General features: G+C 45.0%; 1 pseudogene; it reads right to left on the bottom strand.

The window, feature by feature from the left end:
• Positions 1-11704: 11704 nt before the first annotated feature.
• Positions 11705-17684, bottom strand: LOC119367377 (annotated as a pseudogene).
• Between the last annotated feature and the right edge of the window lie 7056 nt (positions 17685-24740).

The following is a 24740-nucleotide window of genomic DNA, read 5'->3' as shown; positions in this document are numbered from 1 at the left end:
AAAATAGAAAAGAATGAACAGTCATTCCCTATGCCTCAGTCATAGGTTCTATAAAGTATGCTATGCTGTGTACTAGACCTATTGTATATCTTGCTCTGAGTTTGGCAAAGGAATACAATTTTGATCTGAAAGTAGATCACTAGAACAGCGGTCAAGAATATCCTTAGTGAGGACTAAGGAGATGTTTCTCGATTATGGAGGTGATAAAAGAGCCAGTCGTAAAAAGTTACAACGATGCAAGCTTTTACACCAATCCAGATGACTCTAAGTCTCAATCTGGATACATATTGAAAGTGGGAGCAATTAGCTAAAGTAGCTCCGTGCAGAGCATTGTGGACATAGAATATTTGCAAAATACATACGGCTCTGAATGTGATAGACCCGTTGACTAAACTTCTCTCATGAGCAAAACATGATCATACCTTAGTACTCTTTGGGTGTTAATCACATAGCCATGTGAACTAGATTATTGACTCTAGTAAACCCTTTGGGCGTTGATCACATGACGATGTGAACTATGGGTATTAATCACATACGGATGTGAATATTGGTGTTAAATCACATGGTGATGTGAACTAGATTATTGACTCTAGTGCAAGTGGGAGACTGAAGGAAATATGCCCTAGAGGCAATAATAAAGTTATTATTTATTTCCTTATTTCATGATAAATGTTTATTATTCATGCTAGAATTGTATTAACCGGAAACATAATACATGTGTGAATACATAGACAAACATAGTTTCACTAGTATGCCTCTACTTGACTAGCTTGTGAATCAAAGATGGTTAAGTTTCCTAGCCATGGACAAAAGAGTTGTCATTTGATCAACGGGATCACATCATTAGGAGAATGATGTGATTGACTTAACCCATTCCGTTAGCTTAGCACACGATCGTTTAGTATGTTGCTACTGCTTTCTTCATAACTTATACATGTTCCTGTGACTATGAGATTATGCAACTCCCGTTTACTAGAGGAACACTTTGTGTGCTACCAAACGTCACAACGTAACTCGGTGATTATAAAGGTGCTCTACAGGTGTCTCCGAAGGTACATGTTGGGTTGGCGTATTTCGAGATTAGGTTTTGTCACTCCGATTGTCGGAGAGGTATCTCTGGGCCCTCTCGGTAATACACATCACTTAAGCCTTGCAAGCGTTGCAACTAATGAGTTAGTTGTGGGATGATGTATTACGGAACGAGTAAAGAGACTTGCCGGTAACGAGATTGAACTAGGTATTGGATACCGACGATCGAATCTCGGGCAAGTAACATACCGATGACAAAGGGAACAGCGTATGTTGTTATGCGGTTTGACCGATAAAGATCTTCGTAGAATATGTAGGAGCCAATATGAACATCCAGGTTCCACTATTGGTTATTGACCGGAAACAGTTCTAGGTCATGTCTACATAGTTCTCGAACCCGTAGGATCCGCACGCTTAAGGTTTCGATGACAGTTATATTATGAGTTTATGAGTTTTTATGTACCGAAGGAGTTCGGAGTCCCGAATGAGATCGGGGACATGACGAGGAGTCTCGAAATGGTCGAGACGTAAAGATCGATATATTGGACGACTATATTCGGAGTTCGGAAAGGTTCCGAGTGATTCGGGTATTTTTCGGAGTACCGAAGAGTTACGGGAATTCGCCGGGGAGTATATGGGCCTTATTGGGCCATACGGGAATAGAGGAGAGAGGCCGAAAGGAAGGAGGCGCGCAGCCCCCCTCTGGTCCGAATTGGACAAGGGGTGCGGCACCCCTTTCCTTCCTCCTCTCCCCCTCTTTCCCCCCTTCTCCTACTCCAACAAGGAAGGAGGGAGTCCTACTCCCGGTGGGAGTAGGACTCCCCTTGGCGCGCCCCCTCCTAGGGCTAGCCTCCTCCCCCCTTGCTCCTTTATATACGGGGGCAGGAGGGCACCCTAGAACAGACAAGTTAATCTACGGATCATTCGTTAGCCGTGTGCGGTGCCCCCCTCCACCATATTTCACCTCGATCATATTGTCGCGGAGTTTAGGCGAAGCCCTGCGCCGGTAGAACATCATCATCGTCACCACGCCGTCGTGCTGACGGAACTCATCCCCGACGCTTTGCTGGATTGGAGCCCGGGGAACGTCATCGAGCTGAACGTGTGCTGAACACGGAGGTGCCGTACGTTCGGTGCTTGGATCGGTCGAATCATGAAGACGTATGACTACTTCAACCGCGTTGTCATAACGCTTCCGCTTACGGTCTACGAGGGTACGTGGACAACACTCTCCCCTCTCGTTGCTATGCCATCACCATGATCTTCCGTGTGCATAGGAAATTTTTTGAAATTACTACGTTCTCAACAACCCTAGATGGGGGCGCAGCCACCTCCCCTCCTCCTATAAATAGTGGGGGTTTTGGGGCTGCCAGAGACACGAGAACCTCTCCCTCAAGGCGCAGCCCTACCTCTCTCCCTTCTCCTCTCCCGCGGTGCTTGGCGAAGCCCTGCAGGATTGCCACGCTCCTCCATCACCACCACGCCGTTGTGCTGCTGCTGGATGGAGTCTTCCTCAACCTCTCCCTCTCTCCTTGCTGGATCAAGGCATGGGAGACGTCACCGGGCTGTACGTGTGTTGAACACGGAGGTGCCGTCCGTTTGGCACTAGGATCTCCGGTGATTTGGATCACGATGAGTACGACTCCTTCAACCCCGTTCTCTTGAACGCTTCCGCTTAGCGATCTACAAGGGTATGTAGATGCACTCTCCTTCCCCTCGTTGCTGGTTTCTCCATAGATAGATCTTGGTGACACGTAGGAAAATTTTGAATTTTTGCTAGGTTCCCCAACAGTGGCATCATGAGCTATGTCTATTGCGTAGATTCTTTGCACGAGTAGAACACAAAGTAGTTGTGGGCGCTGATTTTGTTCAATATGCTTACCATTACTAGTCCAATCTTGTTTCGACGGTATTGTGGGATGAAGCGGCCCGGACCGACCTTACACGTACTCTTACGTGAGACAGGTTCCACCGACTGACATGCACTTGATGCATAAGGTGGCTAGCGGGTGCCAGTCTCTCCCACTTTAGTTGGAACGATTCGATGAAAAGGGTCCTTATGAAGGGTAAATAGCAATTGGCATATCACATTGTGGTTTTGCGTAGGTAAGAAACGTTCTTGCTAGAAACTCATAGCAGCCACATAAAATATGCAAACAACAATTAGAGGACGTCTAACTTGTTTTTGCAGGGTATGCTATGTGATGTGATATGGCCAAGAAGAATGTGATGAATGATATGTGATGTATGAGATTGATCATGTTCTTGTAATAGGAATCACGACTTGCATGTCGATGAGTATGACAACCGGCAGGAGCCATAGGAGTTGTCTTTATTTATTGTATGACCTGCGTGTCATTGAACAACGCCATGTAATTACTTTATTTTATTGCTAACCGGTAGCCATAGTAGTAGAAGTAATCGGTTGGCGAGACAACTTCATGGAGACACGATGATGGAGATCATGGTGTCATGCCGGTGATGATGATGATCATGGAGCCCCGAAGATGGAGATCAAAAGGAGCAAAATGATATTGGCCATATCATGTCACTATTTGATTGCATGTGATGTTTATCATGTTTATGCATCTTATTTTCTTAGAAGAACGGTAGTAAATAAGATGATCCCTCATTAAAATTTCAAGAAAGTGTTCCCCCTAACTGTGCACCGTTGGGAAAGTTCGTCGTTTCGAAGCACCACGTGATGATCGGGTGTGATAGATTCTTACGTTCACATACAACGGGTGTAAGCCAGATTTACACACGCGAAACACTTAGGTTGACTTGACGAGCCTAGCATGTACATACATGGCCTCGGAACACAAGAGACCGAAAGGTCGAGCATGAGTCGTATGGTAGATATGATCAACATGAAGATGTTCACCGATGATGACTAGTCCGTCTCACGTGATGATCGGACACGGCCTAGTTGACTCGGATCATGTAATCACTTAGATGACTAGAGGGATGTCTATCTGAGTGGGAGTTCATAAGATGAACTTAATTATCCTGAACATAGTCAAAAGATCTTTGCAAATTATGTCGTAAGCTCGCGCTTTAGTTCCACTGTTTAGATATGTTCCTAGAGAAAATATAGTTGAAAGTTGATAGTAGCGATTATGCGGACAGTAGAAAGCTTATGTCCTTAATGCACCGCTCAGTGTGCTGAACCCCAAACGTCGTTTGTGGATGTTGCGAACATCGGACATACACGTTTTGATAACTATGTGATAGTTCAGTTAAACGGTTTAGAGTTGAGGCACCAAAGACGTTTTCGAAACGTCGCGGGACATATGAGATGTTTTGAGGGCTGAAATTGAGATTTCAGGCTCGTGCCCACGTCAAGAGGTATGAGACCTCCGACGATTTTCTTAGCCTGCAAACTAAGGGAGAAAAGCTCAATCGTTGAGCTTGTGCTCAGATTATCTGAGTGCGACAATCACTTGAATCGAGTGGGAGTTGATCTTCCAGAGATAGTGATGTTTCTCAAAAGTCATTGCCACCAAGCTGCTAGAGCTTCGTGATGAACTATAACATATAAGGGATAGATATGATGATCCTTGAGGTATTCGCGATGTTTGACACCGCGAAAGTAGAAGTCAAGTAGGAGCATCAATTGTTGATGGTTAATGAAACCACTAGTTTCAAGAAGGGCAAGGGCAAGAAGGGATACTTCATGAAACGGCAAATCAGCTGCTGCTCTAGTGAAGAAACCCAAGGTTGAACCCAAACCCGTGACTAAGTGCTTCTGCAATAAGGGGAACATCCAATGGAGCAGAATTACCCTAGATACTTGGTAGATGAGAAGGCTGGCAAGGTCGATAGAAGTATATTGGATATACATTATGTTAATGTGTACTTTACTAGTACTCCTAGTAGCACCAGGGTATTAAGATACCAGTTCGGTTGCTAAGTGTTAGTAACTCGAAATAAAAGAGCTACGGAATAAACAGAGACTAGCTAAAGGTGAGCTCACGATATGTATTGGAAGTGTTTCCAAGTTTGATGTGATCAAACATCGCACGCTCCCTCTACCATCAAGATTAGTATTAAACCTGAATAATTGTCATTTGGTGTTTGCGTTGAGCATAGACATGATTGGATTATGTCTATCGCAATACGGTTATTCATTTAAGGAGAATAATGGTTACTCTATATATTTGAATAATACCTTCAATGGTCTTGCACCTAAAGGAATGGTTTATTGAATCTCGATCATAGTGATACACATTTTCATGCCAAAAGATATAAGATAGTAATGATAGTACCACTTACTTGTGGCACTGCCATGTAAGTCATATTGGTATAAAACGCATGAAGAAGCTCCATGTTGATGGATCTTTGGACTCACTCGTTTTTGAAAAGTTTGAGACATGCGAACCATGTCTATTGGTGTATACGCATGAAGAAACTCCATGCAGATGGATCGTTTGGACTCACTTGATTTTGAATCACTTGAGATATGCAAATCATACCACATGGGCAAGATGACTGAAAAGCCCCGTTTTCAGTAAGATGGAACAAGATAGCAACTTGTTGGAAGTAATACATTATGATGTGTGCAGTCCTATGAGTGCTGAGGCATGCAGTGAATATCGTTATGTTCTTACTTCACAGATGATTCGAGTAGATGTTGAGTATATTTACTTGATGAAACACAAGTCTGAATTATTGAATGGTTTAAGTAATTTCAGAGTGAAGTTGAAGATCATTGTGACAAGAGGATAAAATGTCTATGATATGATCATAGAGATGAGTATCTGAGTTACGAGCTTTGGCACGCAATTAAGACATTGTGGAAATTGTTTCACAATTAATACCGCCTGGAACACCATAGTGTGATGATGTGTCCGAATATCATAGTTGCACCCTATTGGATATGGTGCGTACCATGATGTCTCTTATCGAATTACCACTATCGTTCATGGGTTAGGCATTAGAGACAACCGCACTCACTTTAATAGGGCACCACATAATTCCGTTGAGATGACACCGTTTAAACTATGGTTTGGAGAAACCTAAGTTGTCGTTTCTTAAAAGTTTGGGGCAGCGACGCTTATGTGAAAAAGTTTCAGGTTGATAAGCTCGAACCCAAAGCGGATAAAATGCATCTTCATAGGACACCCAAAACAGTTGGGTATACCTCCTAATTCAGGTCCGAAAGCAATAGGGATTGTTTCTTGAATCGGGTCCTTTCTCGAGGAAAAGTTTGTCTCGGAAAATTGAGTGGGAGGATGGTGGAGACTTGATGAGGTTATTGAACCATCACTTCAACAAGTGTGTAGCAGGGCATAGGAAGTTGTTCATGTGGCACCTACACCAATTGAAGTAGAAGCTTATGATAGTGATCATGAAGTTTCGGATCAAGTCACTACCGAACCTCGTAGGACGATAAGGACACGTACTGCTTCGGAGTGGTACGGTGATCCTGTCTTGAAGGTCATGTTGCTAGACAACAATGAACCTACGAGCTATGGAGAAGAGATGGTGGGCCCATATTCTGACAAATGGTTAGAAGCCATGAAATCCGAGATAGGATCCATGTATCATAACAAAGCATGGACTTTAGTGGACTTGCCCGATGATCGGCAAGCCATTGAGATAAATGGATCTTTAAGAAGAAGACAGACGTGGACGGTAATGTCACCGTCTATGAAGCTTGACTTGTGGCGAAGAGTTTTTCACAAGTTCAAGGAGTTGACTACGATGAGATTTTCTCATCCGTAGAGATGCTTAAGTCCGTCGGAATCATGTTAGCATTAGCTGCATTTATGAAATCTGGAAGATGGATGTCAAAACGAGTTTCCTTACCAGTCTTCGTAAGGAAAGGTTGTATGTGATACAATCAGAAAGTTTTTGTCGACCCTAAGGATGCTAAAAGGTATGCTGGCTCCAGTGATCCTTCTAAGGACTGGAGTAAGCATCTCGGAGTTGGAATGTACGCTTTGATAAGATGATCAAAGATTTTGGGTTTATACAAAGTTTATTTGAAACTTGTATTTCCAAAGAAGTGAGTGGGAGCACTATAGAATTTCTGATGAGTATATGTTGTTGACAATTGATAATCAGAAATGATGTAGAATTTTCTGTAAAGCATATAGGGTTATTTGAAAAGTGTTTTCAAGTGAAAACCTGGATTAAGCTACTTGAACATTGAGCATCAAGATCTATGAGGATAGATCAAAGACCGCTTAATGGTACTTTCAAATGAGCATATACCTTGACATGATCTAGAAGGTGTTCAAGATGGATCAGTCAAAGAAGGAGTTCTTGCCTGAGATGTAAGGTATGAAGTTAAGACTTAAAGCTCGACCACGACAGAAAAGAGAGAAAGGACGAAGGTCGTCCCCTATGCTTTAGACATAGGCTCTACAGTATGCTATGCTGTGTACCGCACCTGATGTGTGCCTTGCTACATATCTGGCAAGAGGGTACAAAGGTGATCAAGGAGTGGATCACCAGATAGCGGTCAAAATTATCCTTAGAGGAATAAGGATATGTTTCTCGATTATGGAGGTGATAAAGAGTTCGACGTAAAGGGTTACGACAATGCAAGCTTTAAAACCTATCCGAATGACTCTGAGTAGCAAACCGGATACGTATAGTGGAACGACCATTTGGAATAGCTCCAAATGGAGCGTGGAAGCAGCATTTACAATATGACCTAGAGATTTGCGAAGTACATACGGATCTGAATGTTGCGGACCCGTTGACTAAAAACTTCTCTCACAAGCAAAACATGATCAAACTCCAGAACTCATTGAGTCTTAATCACATGATGATGTGAACTAGTTTAATGACACTAGTAAACTCTTTGGATGTTGGTCACATGGTGATGTGACGTGTGAGTGTTAATCACATGGCGATGTGAAATAGATTATTGACTCTAGTGCAAGTGGGAGACTGTTGGAAATATGCCCTAGAGGCAATATTAAATTAGTTATTATTATATTTCCTTGTTCATGATAATCGTTTATTATCCATGCTATAATTGTATTGATAGGAAACTCAGATACATGTGTGGATACATAGACAACACCATGTCCCTAGTAAGCCTCTAGTTGACTAGCTCGTTGATCTATAGATGGTTACGGTTTCCTGACCATGGACATTGGATGTCATTGATAATGGGATCACATCATTAGGAGAATGATGTGATGGACAAGACCCAATCCTAAGCCTAGCACAAAGATCGTAGTTTGTATGCTAAAACTTTTCTAATGTCAAGTATCATTTCCTTAGACCATGAGATTGTGCAACTCCCAGATACCGTAGGAATGCTTTGGGTGTACCAAACGTCACAACGTAAGTGGGTGGCTATAAAGGTGCACTACAGGTATCTCCAAAAGTGTCTGTTGGGTTGGCACGAATCGAGATTGGGATTTGTCATTCCGTGTGACGGAGAGGTATCTCTGGGCCCACTCGGTAGGACATCATCATAATATGCGCAATGTGATCAAAGAGTTGATCGCGGGATGATGTGTTACGGAACGAGTAAAGAGACTTGCCGGTAACGAGATTGAACAAGGTATCGGTATACCGACGATCGAATCTCGGGCAAGTACAATACCGCTAGACAAAGGGAATTGTATACGGGATCGATTGAGTCCTTGACATCGTGGTTCATCCGATGAGATCATCGTGGAACATGTGGAAGCCAACATGGGTATCCAGATCCCGCTGTTGGTTATTGACCGGAGAACGTCTCGGTCATGTCTGCATGGTTCCCGAACCCATAGGGTCTACACACTTAAGGTTCGATGACGCTAGGGTTATAAAGGAAGTTTGTATATGGTTACCGAATGTTCTTCGGGGTCCCGGATGAGGTCCCGGATGTCACGAGGAGTTCCGGAATGGTCCGGAGGTAAAGAATAATATATAGGAAGTGAGGTTTTGGCCACCGGAAGTGTTTCGGGGGTCACCAGTAATGTACCGGGACCACCGAAAGGGTTCCGGGGGTCCACAGGGAGGGGCCACCAGCCCCGCAGGCTTGCATGGGCCTAGTGTGGAAAGGGACCAGCCCCAGAGCGGGCTGGTGCGCCTCCCACCAAGGCCCAAGGCGCAGCTAGGAGGGGAGAGGGGAAACCCTAGGCGCAGATGGGCCTAAAGGCCCACCCTAGGGCGCGCCCCCTCTCTCCCCCTCTTGGCCGCCCCCTCCAAGTCCCATCTAGGGCTGCCGCACCCCTAGGGTGGGAACCCTAGATGGGGGCGCAACCACCTCACCTCCTCCTATAAATAGTGGGGTTTTTGGGGCTGCCAGAGACACAAGAATCTCTCCCTCAAGGCGCAGCCCTACCTCTCTCCTTTCTCCTCTCCCGCGGTGCTTGGCGAAGCCCTGCAGGATTGCCACGCTCCTCCATCACCACCATGCCATTGTGCTGCTGCTGGATGGAGTCTTCCTCAACCTCTCCCTCTCTCCTTGCTGGATCAAGGCATGGGAGACGTCACCGGGCTGTACGTGTGTTGAACATGGAGGTGCCGTCCGTTCGGCACTAGGATCTCCGGTGATTTGGATCACGACGAGTACGGCTCCTTCAACCCCGTTCTCTTGAACGCTTCCGCTTAGCGATCTACAAGGATATGTAGATGCACTCTCCTTCCCCTTGTTGCTGGTTTCTCCATAGATAGATCTTGGTGACACGTAGGAAAATTTTGAATTTCTGCTACGTTCCCCAACACGGTGCCCCGTTGGTGGACGCCAGCCGCTGCTGCTGGCAGCGTTCGAAGTATGTCGTCCATGCCGCGTTGTTGTCGGCGGCGTACTGGGTAAGGGAGCGCTCGGCGTCGTTGAGAGAGGCGCGCGCGATCTCGACCTCGCCTGGAACAGGAGCCAGGACTCCTGTTCGCGGAGCGAACGGCGGCCGAAGCCGTTGGCCGCCGCCTCATCTCCGGGGAAACGCTCGGCCATCAGGGAGAGGGAGTGGCTGGGGAGAAGAGACCGACGGGAGAGGGAGGGCTGTGGTAGGGAGAGGAGCTCGGCGGCGGCGCTCGGGAGAGGTGTGGAGAGGTGGCACTCGAACGCGGCGAGCGAGACCATATATAGCCGCACCGCGTCCGTGTGTACGCGTCCGAGGGAGGGAAGGCGTCGGCGCACGTCGGCGCGCCTCCCCGTGACGCGCCGCCCGTGAGGAATCAATGGCAAAGATGACCGGCGGCAGCCTTGCCATTGATTCCCCGTGGGAAACCGAGGCGTCGGGAAGACGAGGCGGGCGGTGTCGCTGACGCGGCTGCCCCATGGCGCTTTTGCGCCAAAAATGATTCGCCCAGCGCCCCCGAGCGCCCCCCAGCGCGCCGGGTTCTGGTTGGGTCCGCCGGCGCCAATTTCGGGCCGAGCCGGCGAAAAATGGGCCCCTGGGACGCGACTGGGCCGATTTTTTGGCGCAGGCAGCCGAAAAGTTGCCTGGGGGGCCTTGTTGGGGACGCGGCTGGAGTTGCTCTCAAGCACCGTGCCACACAGGGCAAGGCAAGGAGCGTTCGTCGTTGCATGTGGAAGGAAGCAGGAAAATAAGGGGAATGATTTTCAGTGTGCTGAAACATTGAATTCAGCGTAATACGTCTGCCTCGTACTAGGAATGATAGGCCGGCTAGAGTTAGTGGCTATCTGCTCACATGGAGATGGAGCCCACGGTCTCGAGCTCGTTGTCTATGTATTCAAAAGATAACAAAAACACTCACTTTGCCCAATATCATGAAGCTGCAAGAAAAAATATGGAAAGAGCCTTCAATGTGCTTTAGAAGCGCTTTACAATTGTTCGTGACCCTGCCGAGTACTAAACTCCAAGGTTCTATGGCAAATCATCACTTGTTGTATCATATTGCATAACATGCTCATTGAAAACGAGAGAGATATGCCTGAGAACTTTCGGTACATCACCAATAGGACTCCGGTTGAGCCACAGTATGATACAAATAAGATCTTGACATCCCTTGAGGGACATCGCAAGATCGAGAACTGTCAAGTTCATACTCAGCTCCAACAAGATCTTGTTAAGCATCATTGGCAACGTCTAAGCGAGTCCTAGTTGTTCTATAAAATGCTATTTGCTACGTTGAACCATTCAGCGTGTTTAAATTCAGTTTGTAAACTATATTCATAATTTGGTTGAACATTTAAATTTATGTTTAGTTTATATATGTGTGCCAATATGTAGTTGCAATTTATACTAGAATTGCAAAGTTAAAAAAAACAAAAATTTACTTCGTTATATTTAGGGGATCGGCTAAATCCAGCCAAAACCTAGTGCAGTATATATATACTCCACTAAGCCCTTCACTAAGCCTTTTACTCCGCTAAATTTTAGGGGATCGGTTAGAAATGCTCTAACTAGCATAGAGTAAGCGTACCTAGGTGAATCATTTAATTTGGGAGAATTGTGCATGGGTGCAGATCGACTTGCTAGAGACTGTCACTGGAAAGTTGAGGTAATATCACTAATGACCACTAAACTTATGTACAAGATAGAAATATCACTATGAAAACTCGGTTTCGTACATTAGTAAAAGAGCTCCCCCAGCATACCTGGTTCACAAGATATTCAAAGGAAAGCTCACATCAGAAGTGGATTACAAGCACTTAAAGGAACAATGAGACAAGAAACAAAAACAAGAGGCGTCACTTGCAAGCCTTCACCTCCCCTCCTGCAGAATTGTCACCGAAGACTGACCACACACAGTGCTATTCGACGAATTGGACGGTATTATGTACGAATCGAACCCTTCATGCTGCATCATTGCTAACATGTTGTAACTCACGTAAGTTGGAGACAGGTATTGCACGGTCCAGGTATTGCACGATCTTCCGCATGCTAGGCCTTGCACTGGATGATGGGTAGGAGCACGAGAGTGACTTTGATGATCCGATACCTCTCGGACCATTGTAGAGTTGGCTTGTTTCCATTGTACAAGTATTTGTCAAGACTATCATTTTTCATGTAGTCATAAACCAAGAAAAGTTCACCCTTTCGCCGGCAATAGCCTAGTAACCGCGCAAGATTCTGGTGGCGGAGACGACCAATGCTCACCACCTCAGCAATGAACTCCCTTATTCCTTGTTTCGAATCATGTGACACTCTCTTCACCGCAACCTTCAAGTTGGACGGAAAAAGCACTCCTCTGTACACTCTTCCAAATCCTCCCACACCAAGTAAATTCGTACCAAAAAACCCCTCAGTGGCATGAAATAGATCCTTGTACGCGAAACGATGTGGGCCGAACTCGTCCTCCCAATCTTCTCGTACCTCAGCAAATCGACGACGATGCCACAAGAAGAAGAAGATGATAGCTAGCATTGCAATGACAAGCAATGCCGCGGCCAGTGGCAGCACGACATCCAAGATCTTTGACTGAGGTTTGGGACCCAGGCGTGGTAGGACGGGAAGCGTGGAGAAGTCTAGCAGCGGGGTGGGTCCGTCCAAGCTGAAGCTCCATCCAAGGACATAGTGGTGTGTGCCTACGCCCCAACCTCCGGAAGCTAAAAAGTCAACGTACATCTTGTCTGCCATGACTATGGAGAGATCAATGACTTTGGAGAGTAGAGGAATCTTGGGCCTTGGTACATGCACGGGCGCTAATGTCACGTTGAGTCGTCTGGCCTGTGCATCATAGTCTACCCACACCTGCACATGGTTTTGAATTTCAGTTTTAGAAATATTCCAGCCCACTTCTTTTTCGATACAACCCCCTTAGACACGTCGACGAACCAGATCTGGTCATACCTCTTCATAAGAAAGGGCAGGATGGTCCTTTTACGAAATACGTCACCCAGACCATACAGGGAGCAGTAAACTGGGCTGGCCCAGCAGCAAACGACGTGCGTAGTGGACTTGCAGTTTTGTGACTTGTAGTGAAACAGTGGAAAATCTAAAAAGAATTGCTCCCAGCAGGAATCGAACACAATACGTCACCCAGACCGTACAGGGAGCAGTAAACTGGGCTGGCCCAGCAGCAAACGACGTGCGTAGTGGACTTGCAGTTTTGTGACTTGTAGTGAAACAGTGGAAAATCTAAAAAGAATTGCTCCCAGCAGGAATCGAACACAAGAGCTCCCACATCAACACAATCCAGCACAAGCACTAGATTGAGACCCCCATCTTGACCAATTGGCAGCGCGGGTTTTAAAAACCATGACCAGTGACATATTTGACCATTTTTTTTTGGATATTAGGACGTGATTTTTTTAAACGCGGACATTTTTCCAAATTGTAAACAAAAGTTTTAAAATTCAAACAAATTTTCCAAAAAGCGGAACACATTTATAAACTCCGAACCAATTTAAAATAATGAGATTTTTTTAAAATCCTGGCAATTTTTTAAAACACAAACTATTTTGAAACTTTAAACTTGTTTGAAAATGCGACCATTTTTTGGTATTTTTGATTTTTTTTAAATGTGAATAAATAAATAAATACGTTGAACATTTTTTTAAGTTTGCAATTTTGAAAAACAAAAAGATTCATGAACCTTTTTAAACATTCCCGAAACAGGTAAAAATCGGCCTGTAACCATCTAAAAGGTTCTAAAAACCGGCATCTGCAGAGGCAACGAACAGATTAAAATGGGCTGGCTCATGTTCACTCGTATCGATTGGGTGTGTGAGAAACAACGACTGTTTGACGTAATAAGCATCAAATGGAGTTTCCCCCAACAGGCGCCCGATGGGATCGTTGCCGTCCCCTAGTTAAGCCAACGGCTAAGCATTGTTTTCTATTTTTTGTTAATTCTTTTTCAAACTTGTTCAAAAAGTTGGAAAATTATTTGGAATACCCTAAAATGTTCTTGTTTAAAAAAAATAGAATTTTAAAAAATATTCTAGAATCTTAAAAAATGTTTTGTGTAGAATAAATGCTTGTGCATCCAAAAAAATGATGATTTTATAGAAAAGTACGTTGTTTCCTATTTTTGTCGAAATTTTCATCAATTGTTGGGAATTTGTTATCAATTGTGGAAAAGGTGTTCAAACTTGTAAAACTTTCATACACAAATTGAAATTTCAAAATTGTTCGCAAATTTCAAGAGATGGTTAGTTCACAATAAAATGTTCATTTTGGTTGATAATGGCAGAAGTTACAAATAACAGAAGCTTTCAAATTGGGAAAAACTACATGCTCACAGGACTCGTCTGGCCTAGTTTAGCACACTCCTCTCAACTAGTGGTTTTTTGGACTATGGATAATTGACCCCAACTTTTTTCAGCAGCCTGGTATGGACACATGAGGCATCCATGCCAGGTTTGAACGACTTCCGACATCGCTTGCATGTTGCGACATGCCCGACTATTTATCGGTCCTTTTCACCAAGAAAACTCCAGAAAAGGATTTTTTTTGAAAACTCAAACAACTTGGCATGGTGCCTAGAATTGGCCATATAAGCTCATGGAATAAATTTGGGTCATGTGTGATGGATGTAAAAAAAATGGTCTCGAACGGACCCTTCTCGCCTACCTGAACACTCTCCATTGAATATGATCTATTTTTTGACATGCATGAAATGATCTAACTTTTGTCAGCAGGTGGGCATGCCCATGGTAGGCATCCATGTCATATTTGAATGAATTCCTACACTGTATGCAAGTTTCATCATGTTTGAGCATTTTTCACTTAGAAAACTCCAAAAAATGCAAAAATTGTCGAAAATTCAAATAACTTGCCATGGCACTTTGATTTGGTCATACAAGGCCATGAAAAAAATGGACTCTCAAATGGACCGTTTTGGCCTATTCGAACCCCCTCTGTTGAACATGGTTATTTTTGGACATGCATGAATAGACCCCAACTTTTGCAAGCAGGTGGGCATGCCCATGGTAGGCATCTATGCCATGTTTGAACGCATTCCGACACCGTGTGAAAGTTGCATCACGTCCGGGCATTTTTCATCGAGAAAACTTCAGAAAATGCAGGAATTGTCGAAAACTGAAACAACTTGGCATGGTGCCTTGAATTGGCCATACAAGACCAAGAAAAAGTTGGAGCCATTTTAGGATGTTGAGAAATGAAGTGCTCCCAAACAGACCGTTCTCGCCTACCCAAACACCCTCGGTTGAACACGTTGTATTTTTTAACATGTATGAAATGAACCCAACTTTTGAAAGAAGGTAGACACACCCTTGGTTAAAGTTGGGGCCAATTCAAGGATGTTGAGGAACAACAAGCTCTCAAACAGAGCCTTCTGCCTTACCTGCACACCTTATGTTGAACATGGTTTAGTTTTAGAAATTCTTGAAATGACCCCAACTTCTAGAAATAGGCAGGCATGTCCATGGTAGGCATTCATGCCAGGTTTGCACAATTTCTGACACCATATACAAGCTACGACATGTCTGACCGTTTATCGGTCTTTTTGACCAAGAAAACTCTAGTAAATAAAAAAATTGTTGAAAAATAAAACAACCTGCCATGATGCCTTGAGTTGATCATACAAGCCAATAAAAAAAATTAGGTTCATTTGACTGATGTTGGGAAACAACGTGCTATCAAACGGTGCCTTCTGGCTTACCCGGACAACCTACGTTGCATATGTTTGGGACATTCTTGATATGACCACAACTTTCGCTAGCAGGTGGGCCTGCCTATAGTAAGCATCTATGCTAAGTTTGGAAAATATATTTAAAATCATAATTTAGGTAGGTACTTAAAACTGCTTTTAAGTTTTTAACATAACTAATAAATAATAAGGGACAAAATTGAAAACTATAAAGGCTTTTTTTAAAAAACATTTAATAAATGTTTGAAGGAAAAATAATTTAAAATCATAATTTAATCACCTGGTCCGATCTCATCAACAACTTCACCATGTCAGTTCACAACAAACCCTCGGTCGACAGTGGCTACGAGCTTGTACAATAAAGAACGTAAGGAGGCAAGCACATGGATACCAGACTTGAAGCTAATATTATGGTGAATACATAATACGTGTGATATGAGAATATGAATCCTATGATTTTGGAGATGGGAATGAAGCAAATATTTAGCTAGTTGGAAACATGTTATACGGACCAATGAAGCATGTTAATTTTGAGTTGATGTGGAGGCAAAATTTGAGCGTAGTTTTGGTGCACTGCAAATGAATAGAGACGAAATTTTTTGGTGTCTTCTTAGTTGCACATGAACTAATTTTTGGTAACATTGGATACAAATTTCGCTAGATTGATTATTTTTCTTTAAAATCTTGAATTAGTTTTCTAAGATTTATTTTGCTTCCTTAAATCAGTTATTTGTTTCCCAACTCACGTGATCTATGGGCAGTTATTACTTTCCACCAATCACATAAGGTAAAAGCTTTGCTGGCGCACGTTCTATGCCTTCCAATCGGATTTGTGTGTCAGTTTCTACAAATCGAATGATGACGAAGTATTTCGCCTAAAAAAAAGAATGATGACGAAGTGGTCTGATCTGATCCCTAGCGTTTCTCTTTTTTTAGCGTCACATCTGCCGCGTGAACAAGAAGATTCAAATGTCGTAGGTAGCACAGTAGCCCGAGGTGTCCCAGTTGGTTCTGCTAGACAGCTAGAGGATTTATACTGAGAGGTAACGAGTACGAATCTCACTACAACTCAATGTTACTACCCAGGATGCTTGGGTACCCAGGATTTATACTCAGCGGGCACTGTCGTACATTTAGAAATGGATACAATATGTGAAATGTCTGTACTACCCTTTATACGTTTTAGAGGGGGGTTGTACCGAAGCACATCTCATTTCAGCCATATCTGAAATGAGTGATTTAGGTTTTCATTTTGGTGAGAGGACCAAAATTTTCACTTGAATTTGATTGAGATCCGACCAAATATTTTCTTTCCAAAATGTTACTACCTCCGTTTCCAAATATTAGTCCTTTTAGAAATTTCAATAGGACTACATACAAATGTATATAGACATATTTTAGAGCGTAGATTTACTCATTTTGCTTCATTTTTAATCCATATTAGAATCTCTAAAAAACTTATATTTAGGAACGGAGGAACTACTTTGTAAGTAATCTGAATTTATGTGTACTACTATAATTGCTGACGTGATGAAATTACAGTGAAAATGAAAACCATGACCTGCATCGGTTGGCGGCTGTTCAGCCTCAGCTCTTGAAAGGCGCCGTTCTCGTCGCTGCAGTACCCAGCCAGCTTGGCCTGCCGTGAGATGAGGCAGTTGACGTCGATGCCGACGTGGTTGCTGTTGATGTCGCGGAACTCGACGTCCATGATGGTGTCGAGCTCGACCGCCAAGATGGGATCGCTGGCCGTGCCGTTTGTCCCGTTGAGGAGGCCCAGGTACCGCCCGCTCTCGGCAGCTGAGAGGTTCGAGGTCGGCGCGACGACGAACGCAAGCCCGTAGCTGGTCAGGCCATCGTATCTGGAGTTCTGGACCTAATGGCGAACACGAAGGACGCGGAGAAGGACCGCGCATTGGCGGCGCTGTTCGCCGTCGCGGTGGAGCTGTCGAGGAAGCGGAGTGGTGCGGGGTGGAAGGCATGGCCTGTTGTCTGGTACTCCGTGTCGGTGAGCAGCAGGAGGCCGTTGGGCGTGACGGCGGCGACGCCATCCAGCGTGAGGTTCGCGGTGGCGAAGCCTTGGTAGGCGAACCGGCCGTCTTCCGCCGCCAAGGCCACACCTCCGTCGAGGCTCAGAAGCAGCAGCAGACCAAGGGCTAGCAGAGACTGCATGGTTCCTTGACAATCTTCCATTGTTGCCTTCTCCACATTTATATAGAGCAAAGATTCAGCGGCTGGGAACTCTAGGTAGACTGTGAACGAATGTAGCAAACCATACACCAGCCAGGCCTACATTTGGAGCTTGCTCACGCAGGTGCCACTCACAGGAAGCTGCGAGGCACCCACACACAGTTCACAGCTCAAGCAAGCAAAATATCTCACGAAGACTCGGACTCGCACATAGCTCCAAGCTCATACAAGCAAGACGCCGGGCAGAAAACTACACGGGATAACGGGCGTGTCCGGCAAGTTGCAGTGACCAGTGAGTAGCACTGCTTTCACGAGTAGCATCTTTCGCACTAGTCTAGTCACTCGTTGGCTGGGTAAGCTGTGCAGGAGCGTTAATTTGTCATTGCACGTGGAAGAAGCCAGGAAAATAAGCATGTCTGAATTGTCGAGTATAAGATTATTAGGAAGTATTATAAGATGAACTAGGATTTGGTCATGCCTTGTCTTGTACTTTAAGTTGGTCATTGTACTCTTATACGATAATTCTAAACGCACGGACAATCACGGATGGTTTACGGGCCCCTTAACGCTAATAACCTTCGCCCCCCCTGATTTTAAGGTGGGTGGACCCCGCCTCCCTCTCTAAACTCCAACCGAAAACTGCCATCTAGCATCAGTCCGTAAAGTCTGTAAAATATGCCCGTCGCTCTAGCATTTCTCACTCCTATATATATGCCCACGAGACTCAAGCAATACAACGAACTATTTCGTCAATCCCTCTCTCTCTTTTAACATGGTATCAGCCTAACCGATCCAACCCTAGCCGTCGCCCACCGCTTCTGCTCCGCACGCCGCCCCCGGGGCAGTCAGCCTCCATGACCGCCGCCGGGGGCCGCGCCGCCCGTACCTAAGGTTCGTCCGCCGGTCATGTTGACCGGCTGCCCTAAAGAGTCTTTTCTCCGATCCTTGATCCGGGTTTTTCTCTCTCACATCGGTCGTCCTGATCGGTGCTTCTTCTTTGGTTTTCCGATCTAATATCGGTTTGCGTCGCCCGCCACCGTCCGTCGACCTTTCCGCGCCTCTGCTCTGACTTCGGTTGCGACTACGCCGACCTCATCTTCAACTATGCGGCTAGATGGGGTTGAGATACTCTGTAGTACCGTATGGTGTTGTAGTGTCGATGACATGTGGGGCCAAGTCCTGTTGGAAATATGCCCTAGAAGCAATAATAAAATGATTATTATTATATCTCCTTGTTCATGATAATTGTCTATTATTCATGCTATAATTGTGTTATCCGAAAATCATAATACATGTGTGAATACATAGACCATAACATGTCCCTAGTAAGCCTCTAGTTGACTAGCTCGTTGATCAATAGATAGTCATGGTTTCCTGACTATGGACATTGGATGTCATTGATAACGGGATCACATTATTAGAAGAATGATGTGATGGACAAGACCCAATCCTAAGCATAGCACAAGATCGTGTAGTTCGTTTGCTAGAGCTTTTCCAATGTCAAGTATCATTTCCTTAGACCATGAGATCGTGTAACTCCCGGATGTCGTAGGAGTGCTTTGGGTGTACCAAACGTCACAAGTAACTGGGTGGCTATAAAGGTATACTACAGGTATCCCCGAAAGTATCTGTTGGGTTGACACGGATCGAGACTGGGATTTGTCACTCCGTATGACGGAGAGGTATCTCTGGGCCCATTCGGTAATGCATCATCATAATGAGCTCAATGTGACCAAGTGTTTGGTCATTGGATCATGCATTATGGTACGAGTAAAGTGACTTGCCGGTAACGAGATTGAACGAGGTATTGGGATACCGAAGATCGAATCTCGGGCAAGTAACGTACCGATTGACAATGGAAATTGTATACGAGATTACTTGAATCCTCGACATCGTGGTTCATACGATGAGATCATCGAGGAGCATGTGGGAGCCAACATGGGTATCCAGATCCCGCTGTTGGTTATTGACCGGAGAGTCGTCTCGGTCATGTCTGCGTGTCTCCCGAACCCGTAGGGTCTACACACTTAAGGTTCAGTGACGCTAGGGTTATAGAGATATTAGTATGCAGTAATCCAAAAGTTGTTCGAAGTCCTGGATGAGATCCCGGATGTCACGAGGAGTTCCGGAATGGTCCGGAGGTGAAGAATTGTATATAGGAAGTCCAGTTTCGGCCACCGGGAAAGTTCCGGGGGTCACCGGTATTGTACCGGGACCACCGAAAGGGTCCTGGGGGTCCACCAGGTGGGGCCACCTATCCCGGAGGCCCCCATGGGCTGAAGTGGGAGGGGAACCAGCCCCTGGTGGGCTGGTGCGCCCTTCTTGGGCCTCCCCTACGCCTAGGGTTGGAAACCCTAGGGGTGGGGGGGCCCACTTGGCTTGGGGGGCAAGTCCCCCCCCCCTTGGCCGGCGCCCCCCCTTGAGATGGGATATCTAGGGGGCCGGCACCCCACAGGGCCCCTATATAAAAATTGGGGGAGGGAGGGCTGCGCACCCCTGCTCCTGGCGCCTCCCTCTCCCTCCGTACCACCTCTCCCTCTCGTTGAGCTTGGCGAAGCCCTGCCGAGATCGCCGCTGCTTCCACCACCACGCTGTTGTGCTGCTGGATCTCCATCAACCTCTCCCTCCCCCTTGCTGGATCAAGAAGGAGGAGACGTCTTCCCCAACCGTACGTGTGTTGAACGCGGAGGTGCCGTCCGTTCGGCGCTAGGATCTTCGGTGATTTGGATCACGACGAGTACGACTCCCTCAACCCCGTTCTTTTGAACGCTTCCGCTCGTGATCTACAAGGGTATGTAGATGCACTCCTCTCTCTCGTTGCTAGATGACTCCATAGATTGATCTTGGTGAAGCGTAGAAATTTTTTATTTTCTGCAACGTTCCCCAACAGTGGCATCATGAGCTAGGTCTATGCATAGTTTCTATGCATGAGTAGAACATAATCTTGTTGTGGGCGTAGATGTTTTCAATTTTCTTGCCACTACTAGTCTTTTCATGTTTCGGCGGCATCGTGGGATGAAGCGGCCCGGACCGACCTTACACATGCGCTTATGTGAAACAGGTTCCACCGACTGACATGCACTAGTTGCATAAGGTGGCTAGCGGGTGTCTGTCTCTCCCACTTTACTCGGATCGGATTCGATGAAAAAGGTCCTTATGAAGGGTAAATAGAAATTGGCATATCACGTTGTGGTTTTACGTAGGTAAGAAACGTTCTTGCTAGAACCCTATTGCAGCCACGTAAAAAAAACTTACAACAATTAGAGGACGTCTAACTTGTTTTTGCAACATATGCCTTGTGATGTGATATGGCCAAAAGGATGTGATAAATGAAATATATGTGATGTATGAGATTGATCATGTTCTTGTAATAGGAATCACGACTTGCATGTCGATGAGTATGACAACCGGCAGGAGCCATAGGAGTTGTCTTTATTTTTTGTATGACCTGCGTGTCATTGAATAACGCCATGTAAATTACTTTACTTTGTTGCTAAACCGTTAGCCATAGAAGTATAAGTAATCGTTGGCGTGACAACTTCATGAAGACACGATGATGGAGATCATGGTGTCATGCCGGTGTCGACGATGATCATGGCGCCCCGAAGATGGAGATCAAAAGGAGCAAAATGATATTGGCCATATCATGTCACTATTTGATTGCATGTGATGTTTATCATGCTTTTGCATCTTATTTGCTTAGAACGACGGTAGTAAATAAGATGATCCCTCATAATAATTTCAAGAAAGTGTTCCCCCTAACTGTGCGCCATTGCGAAAGTTTGTTGTTTCGAAGCACCACATGATGATCGGGTGTGATAGGTTCTAACGTTCACATACAACGGGTGTAAGACAGATTTACACATGCAAAACACTTAGGTTGACTTGACGAGCCTAGCATGTACAGACATGGCCTCAGAACACAAGAGACCGAAAGGTCGAACATGAGTCGTATGGAGGATACGATCAACATGGAGATGTTCACCGATGATGACTAGTCCGTCTCACGTGATGATCGGGCATAGTCTAGTTGAGTTGGATCATGTATCACTTAGATGACTAGAGGGATGTCTAATCTGAGTGGGAGTTCATTAAATAATTTGATTAGATGAACTTAATTATCATGAACTTAGTCTAAAAACCTTTGCAAAATGTCTTGTAGATCAAATGGCCAACGCTCATGTCAACCTCAACTTCAACGCGTTCCTAGAGAAAACCAAGCTGAAAGATGATGGCAACAACTATACGGACTGGGTCCGGAACCTGAGGATCATCCTCATAGCTGCCAAGAAAGCATATGTCCTAGAAGGAACGCTAGGTGAAGCACCCATCCCAGAGAACCAAGACGTTATGAACGCTTGGCAATCGCGTGCTGATGATTACTCCCTCGTTCAGTGCGGCATGCTTTACAGCTTAGAACCGGGGATCCAAAAGCGTTTTGAGCAACACGGAGCATATGAGATGTTCGAAGAGCTGAAAATGGTTTTCCAAGCTCATGCCCGGGTCGAGAGATATGAAGTCTCCGACAAGTTCTACAGTTGTAAGATGGAGGGAAATAGTTCTGCCAGTGAGCACATACTCAAGATGTCTGGGTTGCACAACTGCTTGTCCCAGCTGGACATTAACTTCCCAGACGAGGTGGTCATTGACAGAATCCTTCAGTCGCTCCCACCGAGCTACAAGAGCTTTGTGATGAACTACAATATGCAGGGGATGGTGAAAACTATTCGTGAAGTATTTTCAATGCTGAAATCAACGGAGATGGAAATCAAAAAGGAACATCAAGTGTTGATGGTCAACAAAACCACTAGTTTCAAGAAAGGCAAGGGTAAGAAGAACTTCAAGAAGGACGGCAAAGGAGTTGCCGCGCCCGATAAGCCAGTTGTTGGGAAGAAGCCAAAGAATGGACCCAAACCTTAGACTGAGTGCTTTTATTGCAAGGGAAAGAGACACTTGAAGCGGAACTACACCAAATACTTAGCGGACAAGAAGGCCGGCAACACTAAAGGTATATGTGATATACATGTAATTGATGTGTACCTTACCAGTACTCATAGTAGCTCCTGGGTATTTGATACCGGTGCGGCTGCTCATATTTGTAACTCAAAACAGGAGCTGCGAAATAAGCGGAGACTGGCGAAGGACGAGGTGACGATGCGCGTCGGGAATGGTTCCAAGGTCGATGTGATCGCTGTCGGCACGCTACCTCTACATTTACCTACTGAATTAGTTTTAAACCTCAATAATTGTTATTTAGTGCCAGCTTTGAGCATGAACATTATATCTGGATCTCGTTTAATACAAGATGGCTACTCATTTAAATCCGAGAATAATGGTTGTTCTATTTATATGAGAGATATGTTTTATGGTCATGCCCCGCTAGTCAATGGTTTATTCTTAATGAATCTCGAACGTGATGTTACACATATTCATAGTGTGAATACCAAAAGATGTAAGATTGATAACGATAGTCCCACATACTTGTGGCACCGCCGCCTTGGTCACATTGGTGTCAAGTGCATGAAGAAGCTCCATGCTAATGGACTTTTAGAGTCTCTCAATTATGAATCATTTGACACATGTGAACCATGCCTCATGGGCAAAATGACCAAGACTCCGTTCTCCGGAACAATGGAGCGAGCAACCAACTTATTGGAAATCATACATACTGATGTGTGCGGTCCAATGAGCGTTGAGGCTCGCGGAGGCTATCATTATGTTCTCACTCTCACTGATGACTTGAGTAGATATGGGTATGTCTACTTGATGAAACACAAGTTCGAGACCTTTGAAAAGTTTAAGGAATTTCAGAATGAGGTAGAGAATCAATGTGACTGAAAGATAATGTTCTTACGATCAGATCGTGGGGGAGAATATTTAAGTCACGAATTTGGTATGCACTTAAGGAAATGTGGAATCGTTTCACAACTCACGCCGCCTGGAACACCTCAGCGTAACGGTGTGTCCGAACGTCGTAATCGCATTCTATTGGATATGGTGCGATTTATGATGTCACTCACTGATTTACCGCTATCATTTTGGGGATACGCTCTAGAGACAGCTACATTCACTTTAAATAGGGTACCGTCTAAATCCGTTGAGACGACACCGTATGAATTATGGTTTGGGAAGAAACCTAAGCTGTCATTTCTAAAAGTTTGGGGATGCGATGCTTATGTCAAGAAACTTCAACCTGAAAAGGTCGAACCCAAGTCGGAAAAATGCGTCTTCATAGGATACCCTAAGGAAACCATTGGGTATACCTTCTACCTCAGATCCGAAGGCAAGATCTTTGTTGCCAAGAACGGGTCCTTTCTGGAGAAAGAGATTCTCTCGAAAGAAGTAAGTGGGAGGAAAGTGGAACTTGATGAAGTACTACCTCTTGAACCGGAAAGTAGCGCAGCTCAGGAAGATGTTCCTGTGGTGCCTGCACCGACTAGAGAGGAAATTAATGATGATGATCAAGGTACTTTGGATCAAGTTGCTACTGAACTTCGTAGGTCCACGAGGACACGTTCCACACCAGAGTGGTATGGTAACCCTGTCCTGAAAATCATGTTGTTAGACAACGGTGAACCTTCAAACTATGAAGAAGTAATGGCGGGCCCAGATTCCAACAAATGGCTTGAAGCCATGCAATCCGAGATAGGATCCATGTATGAAAACCAAAGTGTGGACTTTGACAGACTTGCCCGATGATCGGCGAGCGATAGAAAACAAATGGATCTTTAAGAAGAAGACGGACGCGGATGGAAATGTTACCATCTATAAAGCTCGACTTGTCGCTAAGGGTTATCAACAAGTTTAAGGGGTTGACTACGATGAGACTTTCTCTCCCATAGCGAAGCTGAAGTCTGTTCGAATCATGTTAGCAATTGCCGCAGACTATGATTATGTGATATGGCAAATGGACGTCAAAACGGCATTCCTTAACGGCTATCTTAAGGAAGAACTGTATATGATGCAGCCGGAAGGTTTTGTCGATCCTAAGAATGCTAACAAGGTATGCAAGATCCAGCGCTCCATCTATGGGCTGGTGCAAG

The sequence above is a fragment of the Triticum dicoccoides genome, chromosome 2B (assembly GCF_002162155.2).
Source record: "Triticum dicoccoides isolate Atlit2015 ecotype Zavitan chromosome 2B, WEW_v2.0, whole genome shotgun sequence".
Lineage (NCBI taxonomy): Eukaryota > Viridiplantae > Streptophyta > Magnoliopsida > Poales > Poaceae > Triticum > Triticum dicoccoides.
This window is presented reverse-complemented; position numbering and strand designations above follow the sequence as displayed.